Here is an 18,563-nt window from a genome sequence, read left to right on the forward strand (position 1 = left end):
TCCTTACCCAACTGTAGCCTTGCTAACATGGCTGTCTCCACTATGTATTACACAGAAAGTGCTTGATGAGTATGTCGTTGAGCTCCCTAGTGAGGAAGATCTGTTTATTCCTGCAAACATAAAGGGAACTGGCTATGTTCCTTATTTTCCCAGACGGTGCTAACATCCTTCTTAACTTCCTCAGGTCATCACCTCTTGTGTGTGGGGGTCCCTCTCTCTGTATTTTGTTGTTTTGTTTAGTCACTAAATTGTGTTTGACTCTGCGCAACGCCATGGACTGTAGCCCGCAAGCTTCTCTGTCCATGGGATTCTCCAGGCAAGAATACTGGTGTGGGTTGCCATTTCCTTTTCCAGGGAATCTTCCCTATCTAGGGATCGAACCCGCATCTCAGGCACTGTATTTTTTTTATTGCTGAGCCACCAGGGAAGCTCTCCCTGCATTTAGCAGGGGACAAACATGTGAAGAGGTGAGTTTTGAGACATATGCCAAAAAGAGTTTCTGAGGACTCCCTACAGTAACAAACAGGCAGCTGCAATGGTCTCTCCCTCTATGTGTCACCAGTGAGATGCCCGGAAGGTACGTGTCACAGCCTGATGGACTGCACCTATAAAAGATCCCTGTGATGACTTTCCAAGAACTCTTTTAATAGAAATTCTTCTTAGCATTTTATTGCTAGATCTTCTGGGATCAACCATCTGCTTTCTTGACTCTCACTCTCAGACTGGTTTCTTGGCTACATATTGAATAGCTTTTTTCCTCCAGTAGTCATGTATGTATGTGAGAGTTGGACTATAAGGAAAGCTGAGTGCCGAAGAATTGATGCTTTTGAACTGTGGTGTTGGAGAAAACTCTTGAGAGTCCCTTGGACTGCAAGGAGATCCAACCAGTCCATCCTAAGGGAAATCAGTCCTGAATGTTCATTGGAAGGACTGATGTTGAAGCTGCAACTCCAATACTTTGGCCACCTGATGTGAAGAACCGACTCACTGGAAAAGACCCTGATGCTGGGAAAGATTGAAGGCAGGAGGAGAAGCGGATGACAGAGGATGAGATGGTTGGATGGCATTATCGACTCGATGGACATAAGTTTGAGCAAGCTGCAGGAGTTGGTGACGGACAGGGAAGCCTGGCATCCTGCAGTCCATAGGGTCTCAAAGAGTTGGACATGACTAAGAGACTGAACTGAACTGAATTGAATAGCTCTTGGAAGTTCTATAGCCTGAGGCTTAGTTGCACTCTCTTAAGGTTTTCTTAAGAGTGTTTTCAGGAAGCTCAGCAATTTTTCTCATGCAGCGTTCATCTCCCCTTATGATGGGCCTTGATCTTGCTTTCACTACTACCACTATACTTAGCCTTGGACAAATCCCTTTCTCTGTGGTTCAACAGACAGAGGGTTTTTTTTTTTTTTAAAAGAAATTTTGCTTTGAAATTAAGTAAATAAGAAAAATGAAAGAACACAGACTTTTAAATTTAGAAATCATTGACTTCCTGGTGGGCACAGCTTACAGTCTCCCAGTTCACAGATGAATCACTCAACAAATATTTATGGGGCTCCTCTAAGGCCTAGCACCAGACACAGGGGATTCAAAGATAAGTAGTGTGCAGGCTTTGGCTTCAAAGAACTCCTGATATATACAAAAAACAAATGGGAAATTGTTTTAAAATACAATGTGATAAACGCAACAATGAAGGCACACAGTGGATGGGATTTTTCAATATAGTTAAGAGGGTCCCAGATCCCTTCCTTTACAAAGTGCTCTCTGAAGAGCCCTGTCCCAAAGTCTCCCTCTTCAGTTGTGGCCACCACATTCTTCTCTATTCAATAAAGGCATAACTCCATGTGATTTAATTTACATATATTTATAGGGCTTTGCATATGAACGAATATAATACATCGGAAAAAGATCCTTTGAGTAGACTATGTTCCCCTTGTCTTGACTTGAGAAATATGCCTGCTCCTTTGAGTGAACATCAAAGGGGCATCTACTTACTTCTGGAAGAATCTGTTCCCCAGGTTGTAACTAGCAGTCCCCAAGGTCTTCTGGGGGAGCACCAAGTTCTCTTGAGCCCCAGCGTTCCCTCCTACTGGTTGTTCTCTGGCAGGAGAGAAGGAACCCCGGTCAGTTTCAGAAAGGACACCTCCCCTCTGACCACCCTACAGAGAGGTCAGAGAACCTCACTGCATATATCATCTTCGGTCTTTGCTCTCTTGATCCAATTCTAGGTAGACAGGAAGAATGGAACAGGGCCTGGTGCTGAGGTGGAGGAAGGTGAGGTGATGCTGTGGAGAAGGTGGCTGTTGTTCCAGTGCCTTCTGGGTCCCACTTGTGAGGACTTCTGGGTCCTACGTGGACTTGTGAGGTTCACAGGCTGGGGAAGATTGCACTCTCTGTCATCTGCATCTGTCTCTGCTTCTGCCACTTCTTCTGTCTTTTGGTGGCTTCCTGAAGAGAACTACAGATGACCTGGGAGTGGGGAAGGTAGGAACTCTCCAGAATCAGGGGAGGTCCCTTTATTCCTCAGTTTGGGGTCCCCTAGGAACAGATGCTTTAGAGAGGACACTGATAGGGACACGGAAAAGACTCCTGAAGTGCCCCTCCCCATCACGCTCCTTTCTGCCAATGATCGAAAAAGCCCTAGTGGAAATGTCTGAGTTTTAGAGAACAGGGTCTGGGCTTGAGTTCTAGCTCTGCTGCTAACCTCTGAGATTTGTTTTCTTTGTCTGCAAAATGAGGAGAGAAAGGTGCTAATGTGTGAAAAGTGCCTCTAAATAGCAGAGTGTTGTGCAAATGACAGCTAATTCTACTGCAGGTAGGTAAGAACCTTGACCTAGGTGGAAACCCTGCCCATTGGTTTTGTGGCATAAAAATCTTGGAACTCTCTCCAGATCATGACCCCATCTTCCTGGGGCCCCAGAAGAGGAAGGTAAGAGGGACCTTCTGCAGCCACATGGGATTGGATTTCCCTGTCTCCTATGGAAGACTCCCCTGGGCATCTCCTTTCTCCTGCTCATGTTGATTCACATGCTTCTCTCTGGCTTCGGGGTCTCCCTGACTCATGACCTATGACACATGTTACTGCTCTCTGACTGCCTGAGAAGATAAATTTCTTGCTCATCTGTGTTCCTGTAGCTCTTTGTAGAGAGCTCTGTTCTTATCTGATCATGTCTAGTTATAGCTGTTTCTTACATTTCTGTCTCTGTAGATTGTGAACTCCTCCAAGTCAAGGACTGTGTTTCCTTGTGTGTGTGTGTGTGTGTGCTCTGATGCTCAGCTGTGTTCGATTCTTTGCAATCCTATGGACTGTAGCCCACCAGGCTCCTCTGGTCAGGGAATTTTCACCTAAAGAATACTGGAGTGGGTTGCCATTTCCTCCTTCCAAGGGATCTTCCTGACCAAGGGATTGAACCTGCGACTCCTTCGTTGACAGGTAAATTCTTTACCACTGAGCCATCTGGAAAGTCCCCATGTTTCCTTACTCAGGACCAAAGATATAGGTGTGCCAAGGTGTCTTTATTTTCATGGATGAGCCCCTAGAGGAGGGCTCAGTCCCACATCTATGGTGTGGAAGGTGGAAGGGTTGATTGGGAAGAGATGTGTAGTAATGTTTCCCTCTGGTTTCTCAAATATTAGGGAGAAGAGGAGGGGGCGTGTGTAGGACCTGGGTTGTTCTTAAGACGCAGTAACTTGCTCAGCAACTGGGGAGGGAGAAATTCTCCATGAGATAAAGAATGAACTAGAATTAGAAGACTTGGATTCGAATCTTGCTTCTGTACATTTACTAACAGTAATATGTCCACCGTCATTTATTTGAGTGTGTCAACCATTCCGAACCTCATTTTATGCTCTGGGGAAAAGGTCTTTGTCCTGTGGCTTTGTAGCAATGAAAGTGCAATTCTCTTCACCAAATCCTGTCTCCTTCCCCGCAAGCACCCAGCCTCCCTTAGAATTAGATGGTCGCTGTGACTAAGTTCTGGTCAATGAGAGTAGGTGGAACTGATGCCCCTCACCTGCAGGCCTGGCCCATGGAAACCTCCCCTGTCTGAGCACTAAAGTGAAGGATTTGGAGATTCTGTGGCAATGCCACAGGATGTAAGGAGCTTGGATCCCCAATGTCTATGTGGGATAGAATTGTTCTCCTTTCTGCCCACTTGCATTGATCTGTGATGAGAACAAGAAATTATTTCATTATGTTAAGCCGTGGAAATTTTGGCATCATTTGTTGCCACAGTTAGCCTTCTTTGACAGGGTTTAAATGGGCAAAAATTCTGCAGAAACTTCAAAGTGCTGTAACATTATTGGTTATTATTGTGGCTTTTATTCTAGAAAATCTTTTAAGTGCACAGTTACAGATTTTTCCAGGCTCTATATAGAGCCTATATTTTCTCAAGGATACAGGGGGGACTGGGGAGACCCTTGGAAAATATCCAGTGGTCTGACTATTTGGAGGTGTGCATGCCTGTGTGCTAGGGGAAAGACCTTTTCTGGAAGGGGAGCCCTAGATGACTCTCACGCCTGGAGGAGCCGGGCTATTTCAGGATAGACTTTGGGCAGTGCTACCCAGCGCAGAGGCTGTCCTGTGGGCCTAGAGCCAGCTGTCTGAACATCAGCTGCTTGACGGCTAAAAAGGGTGGTGAAATGAAATCAGTTGTTAACAGGCTCTGGGAGACCTTACTGACCATATGAGCCATGCAGAACTCTGTTCCCTTCATACGTGGATGTTTTCAGCATCTGGTTGCACTTGACCCTTAACCAGTCTCCTGACCTGGCCCAGCAGAGGCCTGACTTACCCTTGATCTGGGCAGGGAGTGGGGTGTAACATGGATGGACCCAGACACAGTCTCCTGTACTATTTCTCCAAGGAAGCCATGAATAACCAGGAAGCCACTCTCCTGGCTCACAGAAGGAGAGAGTATGAAGAGGGATGGGACTCACTTTATTGATCAGCAGTCATGGGCAAGACACTTTATCAACATTAAGTCTTTGAATGCTTACAACAACTCAGGGATAGCTATTATTATTCCCACTTTTACAGATAAAGTAACTGAGGTCCAAGGAAGTAGAGTGAATTGCCCAGGATCGCACAGCTAATAAATACTCAAATTCAGTCTCTCTGACTTAAAGCCTGTGTTCTTGACATGGTACCTCATAGCTTTCCCAACAGGGTAGAGGTACAGTCCTGCCTCTCAGGACAGGCTAAGAAAAGTGACCCCCTGGCTCTGTCCTGGGACTCCTTTTGGTGTTGGCTCCTCTCACTAGCAAGTCTGTCTCCTGAGTTTGTGAGGAACTCCTTCTGTGAACTTGTGAAGCCTTGGGTCAATAGGTAGAGGCTTCCAGGTAGAGGAGATGGGAGGCAGCAGGCTGGGTTTTGGGGAGAAGGGTGGGGAGGAGTGAGAGGAGAGGAAGAAAAAGAGAAGCTGGAAAGGTCAAACATAGAAAAGAAGGGAAGGCAGAGGGGAGCAGGAAGAAGTTTCTCCCCCTACCCCTGGGGGTGTTCATCAGGAGCTGGGTGCTCCCACTGAGTGTCTTGATGTCCTTCAGCACCCGAGAGTCCATGAGGATCTGATGCCTTCCTGGTACCTAGCTGGTTATCAGTTTAGCCTTGTCCAGAAATCGAGAATAGTCTCAACAATTTTCAGTTGAACAACTGATCATTCAAAACCCATCCTCATTTTGAGTCTCCGTTGTGCCTTCAGCAGAGCTTCTTGGGGTGCGTGTGGATGGGCTGGCCTGGGAGGCCTGGATGGATACCATCACGTGGTTTTCTGGCAGCTCTGCTGGGGCCATCTAGCCGGCTCTCCCCAGAGGTGCCTGGCATAATAATGCTATATTTGTCTTTTCCAACCGTCATTCTGTTATTGTTTGTGTTTAACTCCAAAAGCTTTCAGTAACAGCCAGCACCACTCCTCTGATCCTGATGGGGAGGGAGAAAAATGCCTTAAAAAGCAAATTGCTTCCCTGGTCACTGGCCTCTGGCTCAGGAGGCTGTGGGCTGGACTTTCCCTGGAGCTCCTCAATGCTGCAGCCTGCCTGCCGGCTTTCTAGCACCTTTCCAAGGGGCTGAGCTCCAGGGAGGGTAATGAAGACTCTGGCTAGTGGCTTGAGGAGAAATTGCATGTTCTCTATTTTTCTCAGACTTGGAGTGAAGCAGGAGGCATGAGCAGGGGCTGGGCCTCTAGAAATATACCCTGGTGATCTGAAGATGTGCTCACATGTTGGTATTAGAGAGGGAGAAAAATCTTCGAGCAGAGTCTCATTAAGCCTCCTTACAAGAGAATTCCCCTGTTGTGGAAAATCGAGATTCTGCATGGTATTTTAAAGTTAATCTGTTAGAACCACATATTTATTTTACTTTCAAAATAACCCTTTTTTTTGGGAGGGAAGGAAGCCTTTAGTCATGTTCCTAATTTTAAGAGGCTCTGCCGAGTCTTTTTCACTGGTTGAATTATAACAAGACCAGTGAGGTCATTGTCGGTGGATTAATTATAGCAAGGCTGGTGAGAAAATTCAACCTTCTTTGATAAACACAGCTTAACTACTTTAAGTGAACAATTTTCTACAGCAAACATTTCAACACATGTTGTCTCCTATAACAAATATTAATGGTCTCATGGTGACAAGTCTTTAGAATTCTTAAACTAGTCAATATTTAGAGGAAAGTTCTTTGCCTTTTTTCATGAACAGACTTAAATGGAAATTCGACTTCATGATGACAATATGCAGAAAAAGTGTGAATTTAACCTAAATTTTGTATCTGATATGTAAATATTTTCTAACCTTTCTCACTTGTCTAAGCAAAGGCCATGCCAAATCCAGGTTTTGCATCCTCAAGACACTTGTGTTAATAGTTTCTTTTTTTTAAAGTTTATTTATTTTTTAATTGAAAGATAATTACAGAATTTTGTTGTTTTCTGTCAAACGTCACATGAATCAGCCATAGGTATTCATATGTCCCTTCCCTCTTGAACCTCCCTCGCATCTTCCTCCCCATCCTAGCCCTCTAGTTTGATACAGAGCCCCTGTTTGAGTTTCCTGAGTCATTTAGCAAATTCCCATCAGCTATCTATTTTACATGTGGTAATGTAAGTTTCCATGTTACTCTCTCCATACGTCTCCCTCTCCTCCCCTCTTCTCTGTGTCCATAAGTCTGTTCTCTTTGTTTGTTTCTCCATTGCTGCCTTGCAAATAAATTCATCAATACCATCCTTCTAGATTCCATATATATGCATTAGTATACAATATTTATCTTTCTCTTTCTGACTTACTTCACTCTGTATAAGAGGCTCTAGGTTCAGCCACCTCATTGGAACAGACTCAAATGTGTTCCTTTTTAAGGCTGAGTAATATTCCATTGTGTATATGTACCACAGCTTCTTTATCCATTCATCTGTTGATGGACATCTAGGTTGCTTCCATGTTCTAGCTATTGCAAATAGTGCTGCAGTGAACATTGGGGTACATTGTCTTCTTCAATTTTGGTTTTCTCAGGGTATGTGTCTGGGAGTGGGATTGCTGGGTCATATATTGGCTTTATTCCTAGTTTTTAAAGTAATCGCCATACCATCTTCCATAATGGCTGTATCAATTTACATTCCCACCAACAGTGCAAGAAGGTTACCTTTTCTCCACACCCTCTCCAGCATTTATTGTAGCCTTTTGATGACAGCCATTCTGACCAGTGTGATGTGATCTCTCATTGTCGTTTTGATTTGCATTTCTCTAATAATGAGCAATGTTGAGCATCTTTTTATGTGCTTGTTAGCCATATGTATGTCTTCTTTGGAGAAATGTCTCTTTAGGTCTTTTCCCCACTTTTTGATTGGGTTGTTTGTTTTTCTGGTATTGACTTATATGAGCTGCTTGTATATTTTGGAAATTAATCCTTTGTCAGTTTTTTCATTTGCTATTATTTTCTCCCATTTTGAGGGCTGTCTTTTCACCCTGTTTATAGTTTCCTTTGCTGTGCAAAAGCTTTTAAGCTTAACTAGCTGATAATTTTCTGTATACAGTTCTTTTGTCTCCTTAGGTAGATTTATTCCTAGATATTTTATTGTTTTTGTTGCAGTGGTGAGTGGGATTGATTCCTTAATTTTTTGTTCTGATTTTTCATTGTTAGTATATAGGAATGCATGTGATTTCTGTGTATTGATTTTGTATCCTGCAACTTTGATAATTTCACTGATTAGCTCTAGTAATTTTCTGATAGTATCTTTAGGGTTTTCTAGGTATAGTGTCATGTCATCTGCAAATAGTGAGAGCTTTACTTCTTCTTTTCTGATCTGGATTCCTTTCATTTCTTTTTCTTCTTTGATTGCTGTAGCTAGGAATTTCAAAACTATGTTGAATAATAGTGGTGAGAGTGGACACCCTTGTCTTGTTCCAGATCTTAGAGGGAATGCTTTCAATATTTCACCACTGAGAATAATGTTTGCTGTGGGCTTATCATATATATGGCCTTTACTATGTTGAGGTAGGTTCCTTCTAGGCCCATTTTTTGAAGAGTTTTAATCATAAATGGGTGGTGAAATTTGTCAAAGGCTTTTTCTTCATCTGTTGAGATTATCATATGGTTTTTATCTTTCAACTTGTTAATATGGTGTATCACATTGATTGATTTGCATATATTGAAGAATCCTTGCATCCCTGGAGTAAACCCAACTTGATCATAGTGTATGAACTTTTTGATGTGTTGTTAAATTCTGTTTGCTAGAATTTTGTTGAGGATTTTTGCATCTTCGTTCATCAGTGATATTGGCCTGTAGTTAGCTTTTTTTTTGTTTTTGTCTGGTTTTGGTTATCAGAGTGATGGTGGCATTGGAGAATGAATTTGGAAGTGTTCCTTTCTCTGCAATTTTTCTTAATTTTTTCATTAGGTCCCATTTAATCATAACTGAATAAAGTAATTTGATTATTTTATTATATGTTGATAAAATATATTATTATATAAAGTCAGTTATATAAGTATATATCCAGCTGATCTTTGCTGAGTAAGCTACTCGGCAGTACAATGGGCTAGAATTGGAAAAAGCTGGAAGCTTGCCTTGGAAGGCAGAAAAGTAGGGTGGCAGCTCTCTTCAAATTTGATCCTCTCTTGTGTACCACCTAAATATGGAGGACTTCTTTGCAAGGGAGCAAACCCTTGAGAACACTGAAGCACAGCATCTCAGAATTTGAATGTGCAATATGGTGTTTTGTTTTGTTTTAATTGGAGGATACGGACCTAACAGCATCAGAAGATATTAAGAAGAGATGGCAAGAATACACAGAACTATAGAAAAAAGATCTTCATAACCCAGATAACCACCATGGTGTTATGTTTTTATGTAATGAGTCATAGAGCAAATATTTTAGGATTTGTGGACTGTACAGTTTCCACTGGGCTTGGATGGCTCAGATGGTAAAGAAGCTGCCTGCAGTGCAGAAGCCCTGGGTTTGATCCCTGGGTCGGAAAGATCCCCTGGAGGAGGAAATGGCTATCCACTCCAGTATTCTTGCTTGGAGAATTCCATGGACAGAGGAGCCTGGTGGGCTACAGTTCATGGGGTTCCAAAGAGTCGTACACTACTGAAGGGACTGAGCGTGCACAGTTTCCATTACAACCACTTAATGGAGCCAGGGTAGTGTGAAAGTGGACACAAAAGTGCAAGTGTTAGTAGGTCAGTCGTGTCTGGTTCTTTGCAACCCCATGGACTGTAGCCTGCCAGGCTCCTCTCTCCATGGAATTCTCCAGGCAAGAATATTGGAGTGTGTTGTTATTTCCTTCTCCAGGGGATCTTCCCAACCCAGGGATCGAACCTGGGTCTCCTGCATTGCAGGCAGATTCTTTACCATCTGAGCCACCAGGGGAACCAGCTTGTAAATTCATCAAGTCTGAGAATCCCTGGCCTGAAAGTAGACATAAACAGTAGGTAAACAAATGAGTGAGACTGTTCCAAACTTTATTCATAAGGACAGGCCCACAGGCTGCACTTTTCCTTTGACTGCGAGGTCATGAAGCAGAGAGTGTGTCTGTTTTTGTCCTGAGAGGGAGCGTTCAGTAGTGGTTAAAAGTGTGGTCTGGAATCAGACAGTCAGCGTTCCATCACTTCCTCACTGGGAGACATAAGCTCGTTGTTTAATTTTTCTGTGCCTCAGTGTCCTCATATGTAAAACGAGGATAATAGTAGTGTCTGCCTCATAGGGATATTGTGAGAACTAAATTATGTTAGCCATTCTTAGTTTGCGTTTTAGTATTTAGAACAATGCTTGGCACAATGAAGATGGTCAATAAATATTCATGTCATGAATCTGAGGCCCAGGAAGGCAGAACATCTTGTGAGGTCCCAGGGTTGGGTGGGAGTAGTGCCATGTCCGGAACAACACAGCTGACTTCCAGGCTTTTCTCTCCTGTTTTCCTGAATCCTTCAAAGCTGTGACAACCTCTTGTTATGGAGACTACATGTTATTTATAGTCTCATCATTCTCTATCTAACCTCTGTATAAACCTATATATAACCTCAGATATGCAGTTGATACCACTCTAATGGCATATGGTGAAGAGAACTAAAGAGGAATTAAAGAGAAACTAAAGAGGGTGAAAGACGAGAGTTAAAAATGCTGGCTTGAGACTCAGCACTCAAAAAACTAAGATTATGGCACCTGGTCCCATCACTTCATGGCAAATAGAAGGGGAGAAAGTGGAAACAGTGACAGACTTTATTTTCTTGGGCTCCAAAATCACTGTGGTGACTGCAGCCATAAAATTCAAAGATGCCTGCTCTTTGGAAGAAAAGCTATGATGAACCTAGATGGCGTATTAAAAAGCAGAGACGTCACTTTGCTGACAAAAGTCCGGATAGTTAAAGCTATGGTTTTTCAAGTAGGCATGTATGGATGTGAAAGTTGTACCATAAAGAAGGCTCAGCACTGAAGAATTGATGCTTTTGAATTGTGGTGCTGGAAAAACCTCTTGAGAGTCTCTTGAACTGCAAGGAGATCAAACCAGTCAATCCTAAAGGAAATCAACCCTGAATATTCATTGGAAGAACTGATGCTGAAGTTGAAGCTCCACTTCTTTGGTCACCTGATGCTAAGAGCCCACTCATTGGAAAAGACCCTGATGCTGGGAAAGATGGAAGGAAAATAAGAGGGGACGACAGAGGATTAGATGGTTGGGTGGCATCATTGACTCAATGGACATGAATTTGAGCAAACTCTGAGAAACACTGACGGACAGGAGAGCCTGGCATGCTGCAATCTGTGGGGTTGCAGAGAGTCAGACATGACTTAGCGACTGAACAACAACATCCTCTATAGGTCAGTTGGGTTCATTGCCTTCATTTCCCCAGCCCTGGAAGCCATCTTCCTAAGGAGTGAGGGTTAGTGGGAAAGTCTCGGGCTTCTGGGTTGCTTTGTGTGTGTGTCCATCCCTTACCTCTTCTGTGGCTTCCACACCACCTTTCCAAGGTCCAGCACAGTAGCCGTGGAAGGGGAGTGGAATGAGGTTGGGTAATGCAGCAAACGTAGGCAGAGCAAAGAGGTGCACAGTCCAGGAAGTGGGGGCGGTCTCACCCTCAGCTGAGAGCTTGCTGCCACATCTGCCCCACGCCTTCCGGAGTGCCTGGATGGGGAGACCCAGTGCGTGAGGACTTCCAGTTCTGAAAAGAGAGGAGGGATGAATTTCATACCCGACTTAGCTTTCAGGGGCTTGCCATCTTTGTACCTGAGGAGCCCTTGAGGATCCCTTTTCCCTGCCTTCCTCAGTTCCTGTCTGTTCAGCACCCCTTCCTCCACCTCCAGTCACCAGCGTCAGAGGATTGGGGCGGGGGTGAGGTGGGTGGGCTCTGCCCCACCTGCAGTGTGTTGGCATCTCCCCTGCCTGGAAGGTGGTGGAAGCTTTAGGTAGCTGACAGACTTGTGGGCGGGGCAGGGGGGCGGGTGGAGAATGCCAGGAACTGGGGTTTGCAGCGGGAAAGGACTTGAATGAACTTGTGGAGGCCATGTGTGAATGGCACTGGGACAACCCTCCTGAGAGGATGCCTCCTGTGCGAGTGTGTGTGTGTGTGTGTGTGTGTGTGTTAGTCACTCAGTCATGTCCGACTCTGTGACTCCATGGACTGTAGCCGGCTAGACTCCTCTGTCCATGGGATTTCCCAGGCAAGAATTCTGGAGTGGGCTGCCCTTCCTTTTGCCAGGGGAAGCCCCTGTGTGAGTAGGGGGCTCAGCTCTCACAGAGGCGAGCCCGCATCCCTCCACGCAGGCTCATGCTCACCCCAGGTGGAGCCGTGGAGAAAGACACTTTCCTTGCAGTGCCAAGCTTCTCCAGTGCCCCATGTCAGGGGTTAAAAAGGCCCTTGCTACATTTCCCGTATAAGAGCCAATCCTTCTTCACTCTCAAACGCCATCAAAGGTGGGCTTGCAGATGGTAAGATGCCAAGGAGCTTTGCTCTGAGGTGGCTGTGACTGCTACAAACCAGTTCATTTCAACTGAGCCGAAGTTTATGCAGCCAGCTGTATCCACATCCAGGGAAGTACACTGACCACACACTTCCCATGAGCTCCTTTGCAGGGCCCTGAAAGTTAGCATCCCATCACATTTGTTGCACCCCTGGTGCCTTACTTGCCCTCCCTACTTCCTGCTCTCCTCCTTTCTGCACCAAAGGACCCATGCAGCTGGACCACCAGCTGGGCCTCTAGAAGGCCTTTTGGGGTGGAGGGGAGTCACCACCATGGGGTGACTTTGCTGCAGCTGGAGGGCAGCTGCCACTAGGGGTGGTGAGGGCATGGGCAGCTCATTCAGTCTGGTTCAAGGTTGCATGAGGTCAATGTGACCAGGGCTGGATGACCACACCAGGCTCTGGCCACTGGTTCTTCTTCATTTCTTCCCCAAATGTCAACATAGCAAAACACAGGCAAGGCAAGAGCGTAGAGAACTGTGAAGATAGGGACTGTGAGTTTGGGTTTTGCCTTGAAAGGGAAATGGCTTGTACTCTGCCCCTTGGTGCCCTGACAGGTTGACTAGAGGCCACTCAAGTCCTTCTCTCCCCCATCTCTAGCAGGGCCTCCTAATCTGGGGTCACTGAATGTTGCATGGGATTTGGGAAGCCTGTGAACACCTAAATGGCATGTAATGTGTATGTGTATGTGTGTGTGTGTGTGTGTGATTGTGTGTGCATTTTCCTGGGGAGAGGCCTGAAGCTTTTATCAGATTCTCAAAGAGGTCAGTGGTTCCCAAAGGGTTAAGAAACACTGACGATTTGTCTACTGAAGCAGAAAATTGTTCTCGGGAAGCTTGGCTGGAGAGTTGCTTATCTAAGGACAGAGCTTTATCTTGGAGATGAGTGGAAATAAGGTACTGGAGCCGGGGGACTTGTTAGAGTCATTTGGCCTATATCCTTGGGCCTCAGAACTCTTACTGGGTGGTGTTTGAGAGTTCTTGTCACACTCACCTTTTCCTAAATATTTATTACTTTTACCCTTTATTGCTTAGTTACTAAAGCAAAACAAAATAAAAAATGTCAACTTACCTCAAGAGAATGGGAAGAGAAGCCACGGATTGAAAGAAAAATGTTTGGAAAGGACACATCTGATAAAGAACTACTTAAAATAGACCAGGAACTCTTAAAACTCAACAAGCAGAAAATGAACAACCTGATTGAAAAATGAGGAGAAACCTTGAACAGACACCTTACCAACGAAGATATAAAAGGCAAATAAGCATATGTAAACATGCCCTACCTCATACATCGTCAGGGAAATGCAAATTTAAACAACAATGAGATACTATTGCACGTGTATGAGAACGGGCCACATCCCAAACACTGACAGTGCCAAATGCTGGTGAGGATCTGGTGCAATAGGAACTCTCTTTCATTGCTGGTGGGGATGCAAAATGGTATAAGCACTTTGGACGATAAGTTGGCAGTTTCTTATAAAGCTAAATACACTCTCTCACCATATGATCCAATAATCATGCTCCCAGAATTGTTGAAAACCTATATTCACACAAAAACCTGCACTTGGATGTTTATGGAAGCTTTATTCATAACTGCCAAAATCTGGAGGCAACCAGGATGCCCTTCAGTAGGTGACTGGATAAACTATGCTATAGCCAGACCGTGGAATATTCAGCACAAAAAAGAAAATGAGCTACCAAGTCATGAAACGACATGGAGAAAACAGAAATGCATATCACCAAGTGAGAGAAGCCAGACTGAAAAGGCTAAATATTATGCGATTCCAATTATACGGTATCATGGGCTTCCCTGTGGCTCAGATGGTAGAGAATCTGGCTGCAGTGCAGGAGACCTGGGTTCAATCCTTAGGTCAGGAATATCCCCTGGAGAAGGGAATGGCAACCCACTCCAGTATACTTGCCTGGAGAATCCCATGGACAGAGGAGCCTGGTGGGCTACAGTCCATGGGGTTGCAAAGAGTCAGACATGACTGAGTGACTAACATATACTATATCATGGGAAAGGAAAACTACGGAGACAGTGAAAAGATCAGGGATTGCCAAAGGGTGGGGAGAGATGAACAGACAGGATTTTTAGAGCAGGGAGTATACTCTGTATTTTAGCCCACTTTACAATCTCCTGGAATGTTTGTTAAAACATCAATTACGGGGCCCATATCTCTGGAGTTTCTGATTCAGTAGGTCTAGGGCAGACCCCCAAGAATGTGTTTTTCTAACACATTCCCCGGGGATGATGATGTTGTTGGTCTAGAAACCACACTTTGAGAACCACTGCTCTTTACCAGACATTTCAATATTTTAATAACTTGCATGGGCTTCCCAGGCGGTGCTAGTGGTAAAGAACCTGTGAGCCAATGCAGGAGACATAAGAGATGTGGGTTAGATTGGGAGGATTCCCTGGAAGAGGGCATGGCAGCCCACTCCAGTATTCTTGCCTGGAGAATCCCATGGACAGAGGAGCCTGGCAGGCTACAGTCCATCGGGTCGCAAAAAGTCAGACACGACTGAAGAAACTTAGCATGCACACAATAACTTGTACACACCTAGTGAATATCAGGCCTGGGAGTAAGAAATACTTTCACCTCCACATTACAGATAGGCAAACAGAGACTTAGAGAGGTAAAGTAACTTGCTATGGATCATACCTCCAGGGGATGAGGCAGGAGCTCCTGAATTCAGTCTTCCTGACTCCAAAGAGCAGCACTCTCCCAGTGCCCTCAGAGCCAGCAGAGATCTGGGCAGGTGGCTGACCATGTCTGGGAACCCCCAGGCCTGTGGCAGGCTGGAGGTGAAGCCAGAGGCAGTCTGGAGCCCTGCCCACCCTCGAGGGTGTTCTTGCTCTCTCAGTTGGCCTAGGGAACACTCCTGATTCCTGAGCGGCTTGGCACTTGCTTCCCCAGGCCCCCTCCCTCCCAGGCAGCAGCTGCGAAGTTGATGAATTACCCTAAACTGTGATGCCTCCTCGGGAGCCTGTTCCAGGGTGTGCTGTGATGGCTTCCCAAGAAGGCGACAGCCATGTGGTCTGCAAACGAGCCTCTCGTTCCCTCGCTCAGCACAGCAGCTGCTCGGAGGCAGAGTGGGCCCTGAGCGGCCCCTCAGGGGAGCCAATTAGAGCCACAACACTGAGAAAAGCACAGCAGAGACGCTCCATTAAATCTGGTGGGGGGCCCTCTTAACAATGGGACCAGCCCCAGGAGTCCCAGCTAGGTTGCATCCTGCCTCAGTCTCCAGACTGGCTCGCCCTCTCCGTGCTGCTCCTGTCTCTTCCCAAAGGAGATTCGGGCCTGAGTGACTCTGAGTTGCTGTCTGGAGTTGATAAGAATGTAGGTGGACAGGTGTGTTGAGAGCCCAGGGGAGCAAACCAGAGGGAGATGCTCTCTACACTGCCTGGGCAGGGTAAGGGGGGATGAGGGGGAATGGGCATGGTGTTCACTGTGGGTCATCATGCTGATGAGGATGCAGGATGCTCTGGGAAAGAGGAGCCCTGGTCCCGGACCTTGCATTTTAGAGGGTCTCACTTTTCCAGTCACTACTGTCACGAAAGGGCAAGGAATCCTTGTGCCACGAGGCTATGTCTATACAAGCCCCCATGACTCCCTTTCTTTGCCATACTTCAGGTACTTGGGAACCTGCAATTCTCTGCTCAAATGGCCCCAAGCCTGCTTATAGTCTCCGCATAACTTCTATCCCAGTGCATCTTTTACAGAGTGGGCTACGTCATTGGCAGGTGTGTAAAGATCTTGGGCTTGTGGGCTGGATGTCTGTGTGTGTGTGTGAGGTCCCCTGACGGTGAGTCAAAACCCACTATGGGAAGAGGAGGAGGCAGTCTGGTAGGTAGAAGTCATCTTTCCCCATAGCTCTATGTACTACAGCAGAACTCCAAGGAGCCTGAAAATTCTAGATTTAAACTTCCCAGGCTTATGAAGGGATATTTGTCAAGGATAGAGTGTTTTTTTTTTTTTTTTAATCTCACAGTGTGTTAGCCTGATTTATAACTTTTAACCACCTTGTTCTTGGCCCTGTAAGTGTTAGGGGTGTGTCCAAGTGAAGGTGATGATGAGAATAAGCTCCCAAGGTCTCCCTGAAGCAGCCAGGCCAAGTGCCATGATTTTAGACTATCACATACAGTGTCAGGGAAAAGGGTGAAACTGGGTAATGCTCCAAGGCCTGAGCAAACACTCGCTGTCTTCTGGGATGAGAATGATGACAGGGGTGCTGATGAGCTGGCAGGAGCCCTGTGACCGTGGTCTTGTGAGGAAAAGGCCCTAATCTAGTTACACCCTCCTTGATGTTTGACCTTGACCTTGGCCACACTGTTGCCCCAAAGTTCTCTCCCTTTATAACCTGGTGCTTTTGTCTTTTCCCTTTGCTAGTTGTTCTCCCTGTGCGCCCTCCACTCTCACTCCACCACAGATAAACCGTGAATTGTGCAATCACCCTCAGGAGGGGGCCTGTTACCAAGGGAGGAAGACCCTTTCTCTTACCTGGGGGCCCCTCCGTGGTAAAGACCTCTGCTGAACTTGGCGGGGTTAAGAGCAGTGCTACCAGAGGGTTTATTTAGGAGGGGGAGTAGAAAAGAGAGTCCACCCCTGTGATTTCCAGGCAAAGAGTGGGAGAAGAGAGAACATGAGACGTCCCTTCTGACATTTATCAGAAACCAAACGTGTTTGAAGGCCTTGGATTATGGTCATGATCTTGATGTAAATCTCTATCATGTCTTCCTCTGTGTCTCTACTGATCTGTCTCTGCTTCTATCACCCCTCTCTCTCTCATTTTTAACTAAAGGTGGGATTTTAGCATACTACTGAATGCCTGCTGTATTCTCTTTGTCTTTTTAGACAAATAGGCATCACAATTCAATGGACATGAACTTGGGCAAACTCCATGAGCTGGTGAGGGACAGGGCGTCATGGCATGCTGCAGTCTCATGGTGTCACGAAGAGTCGGACATGGCTTTGTGACTGAACAACAAAACAGCTGTATTCTAGGCTCTGTGCTGTGTTATTACCTTGCTTAGTTCTTATGAGAACGCTGCGAAGAACTGCACCACCCCCCCATTTTATAAATGGAGAAACAGACTCTCAGAGGTGAAACAATTGGCCTGAGGGCACATAGCTCAGAAACGGGGGAGCTGGGGCCCACGTCCGTGTCATCTGACTTTGAGTTTAGTGTTTCTATGCTGTTGTCACTGAGGGAAGATTATCCCTAGGTGCTTTTTTTTTTTTTTAAATCAGAAAGGAGAAATGCTGCCTGGAGTGTTAGCTTATCTCTCTCCGCCAGCATTCCCAGGGGTCCTGGCTCCCGGCTCCGAGGAGCGAGCTGGCAGCCAGGCACCATCTCTCGCGGAGCTGCCTGCAGACTCCCCATCTGCTCACGCAGGGCCTCGCCACCCGCTCTGCTGTCGGGGCGTGCCTGGAGTCAGCCTGCACAGGCCGGCTTTGACAAAGCAACAGAAGCTGTAAAAACAGCTGTTTGACATTCCCTGCTGCTTTTAAAAACAGAACAACCAACAAAGAGGTTGAATGAATACAGAAAGTACCCTTGTTTTCATGTGGATGAAAACAGTTTCACTCAGAGAATAGTTATTTTCCTCTTTCCTTCCTCCGGTCCCTAATTATTTACCTACCCAATCATTCCCCGCACCCTCTGCCCCTTCTCTTTTCCTCTACCCTTTCCTCCCTCCTTCCCTCTTATCTTCTCTCTTTCCTTCCATTAAAAAATCTCCCTTCTTCTGTTTCTGTGTCTTTTTTCAACCTAAATTTTCTTCTCTCCAAGGGCAATCTTCAGCTATTTCTCTGGGCTCCTAGTTTTTTTATATCTTCTGTGCTTTTATTTTATTAATTCTTCTCTGTAAGCTTTGGGCAAATCTCATCCCAAACGTAGTTTGATGAATTCCAGTGTATTTTATTTATTTTTTTCTTAATATATATGTTTTTATTGGAGTATAGTTGACTTACCATGTTTCAGGTGCACAGCAAGATGATTCAGTTATACATAAACACAAATATTATTTTTGAGATTATTTCCCATATAGGTTGTTATAAGATTTTGACTGTAGTTCCCTGTGTTATACAACCAGTGTTAGTTTTATGATATCCAAGGTGTCTTC

At 45.4% G+C, this 18,563-nt stretch overlaps 1 long non-coding RNA gene across 1 annotated transcript in view; it reads left to right on the plus strand.

Moving 5' to 3' along the window:
* LOC102402651 overlaps positions 1 to 18,563 on the plus strand; it is a 156,449-nt gene that overhangs the window by 60,293 nt on the left and 77,593 nt on the right. The gene's annotated exons all lie outside the window — the stretch shown is intronic.

The sequence above is a fragment of the Bubalus bubalis genome, chromosome 6 (assembly GCF_019923935.1).
Source record: "Bubalus bubalis isolate 160015118507 breed Murrah chromosome 6, NDDB_SH_1, whole genome shotgun sequence".
NCBI classification, from domain to species: domain Eukaryota; kingdom Metazoa; phylum Chordata; class Mammalia; order Artiodactyla; family Bovidae; genus Bubalus; species Bubalus bubalis.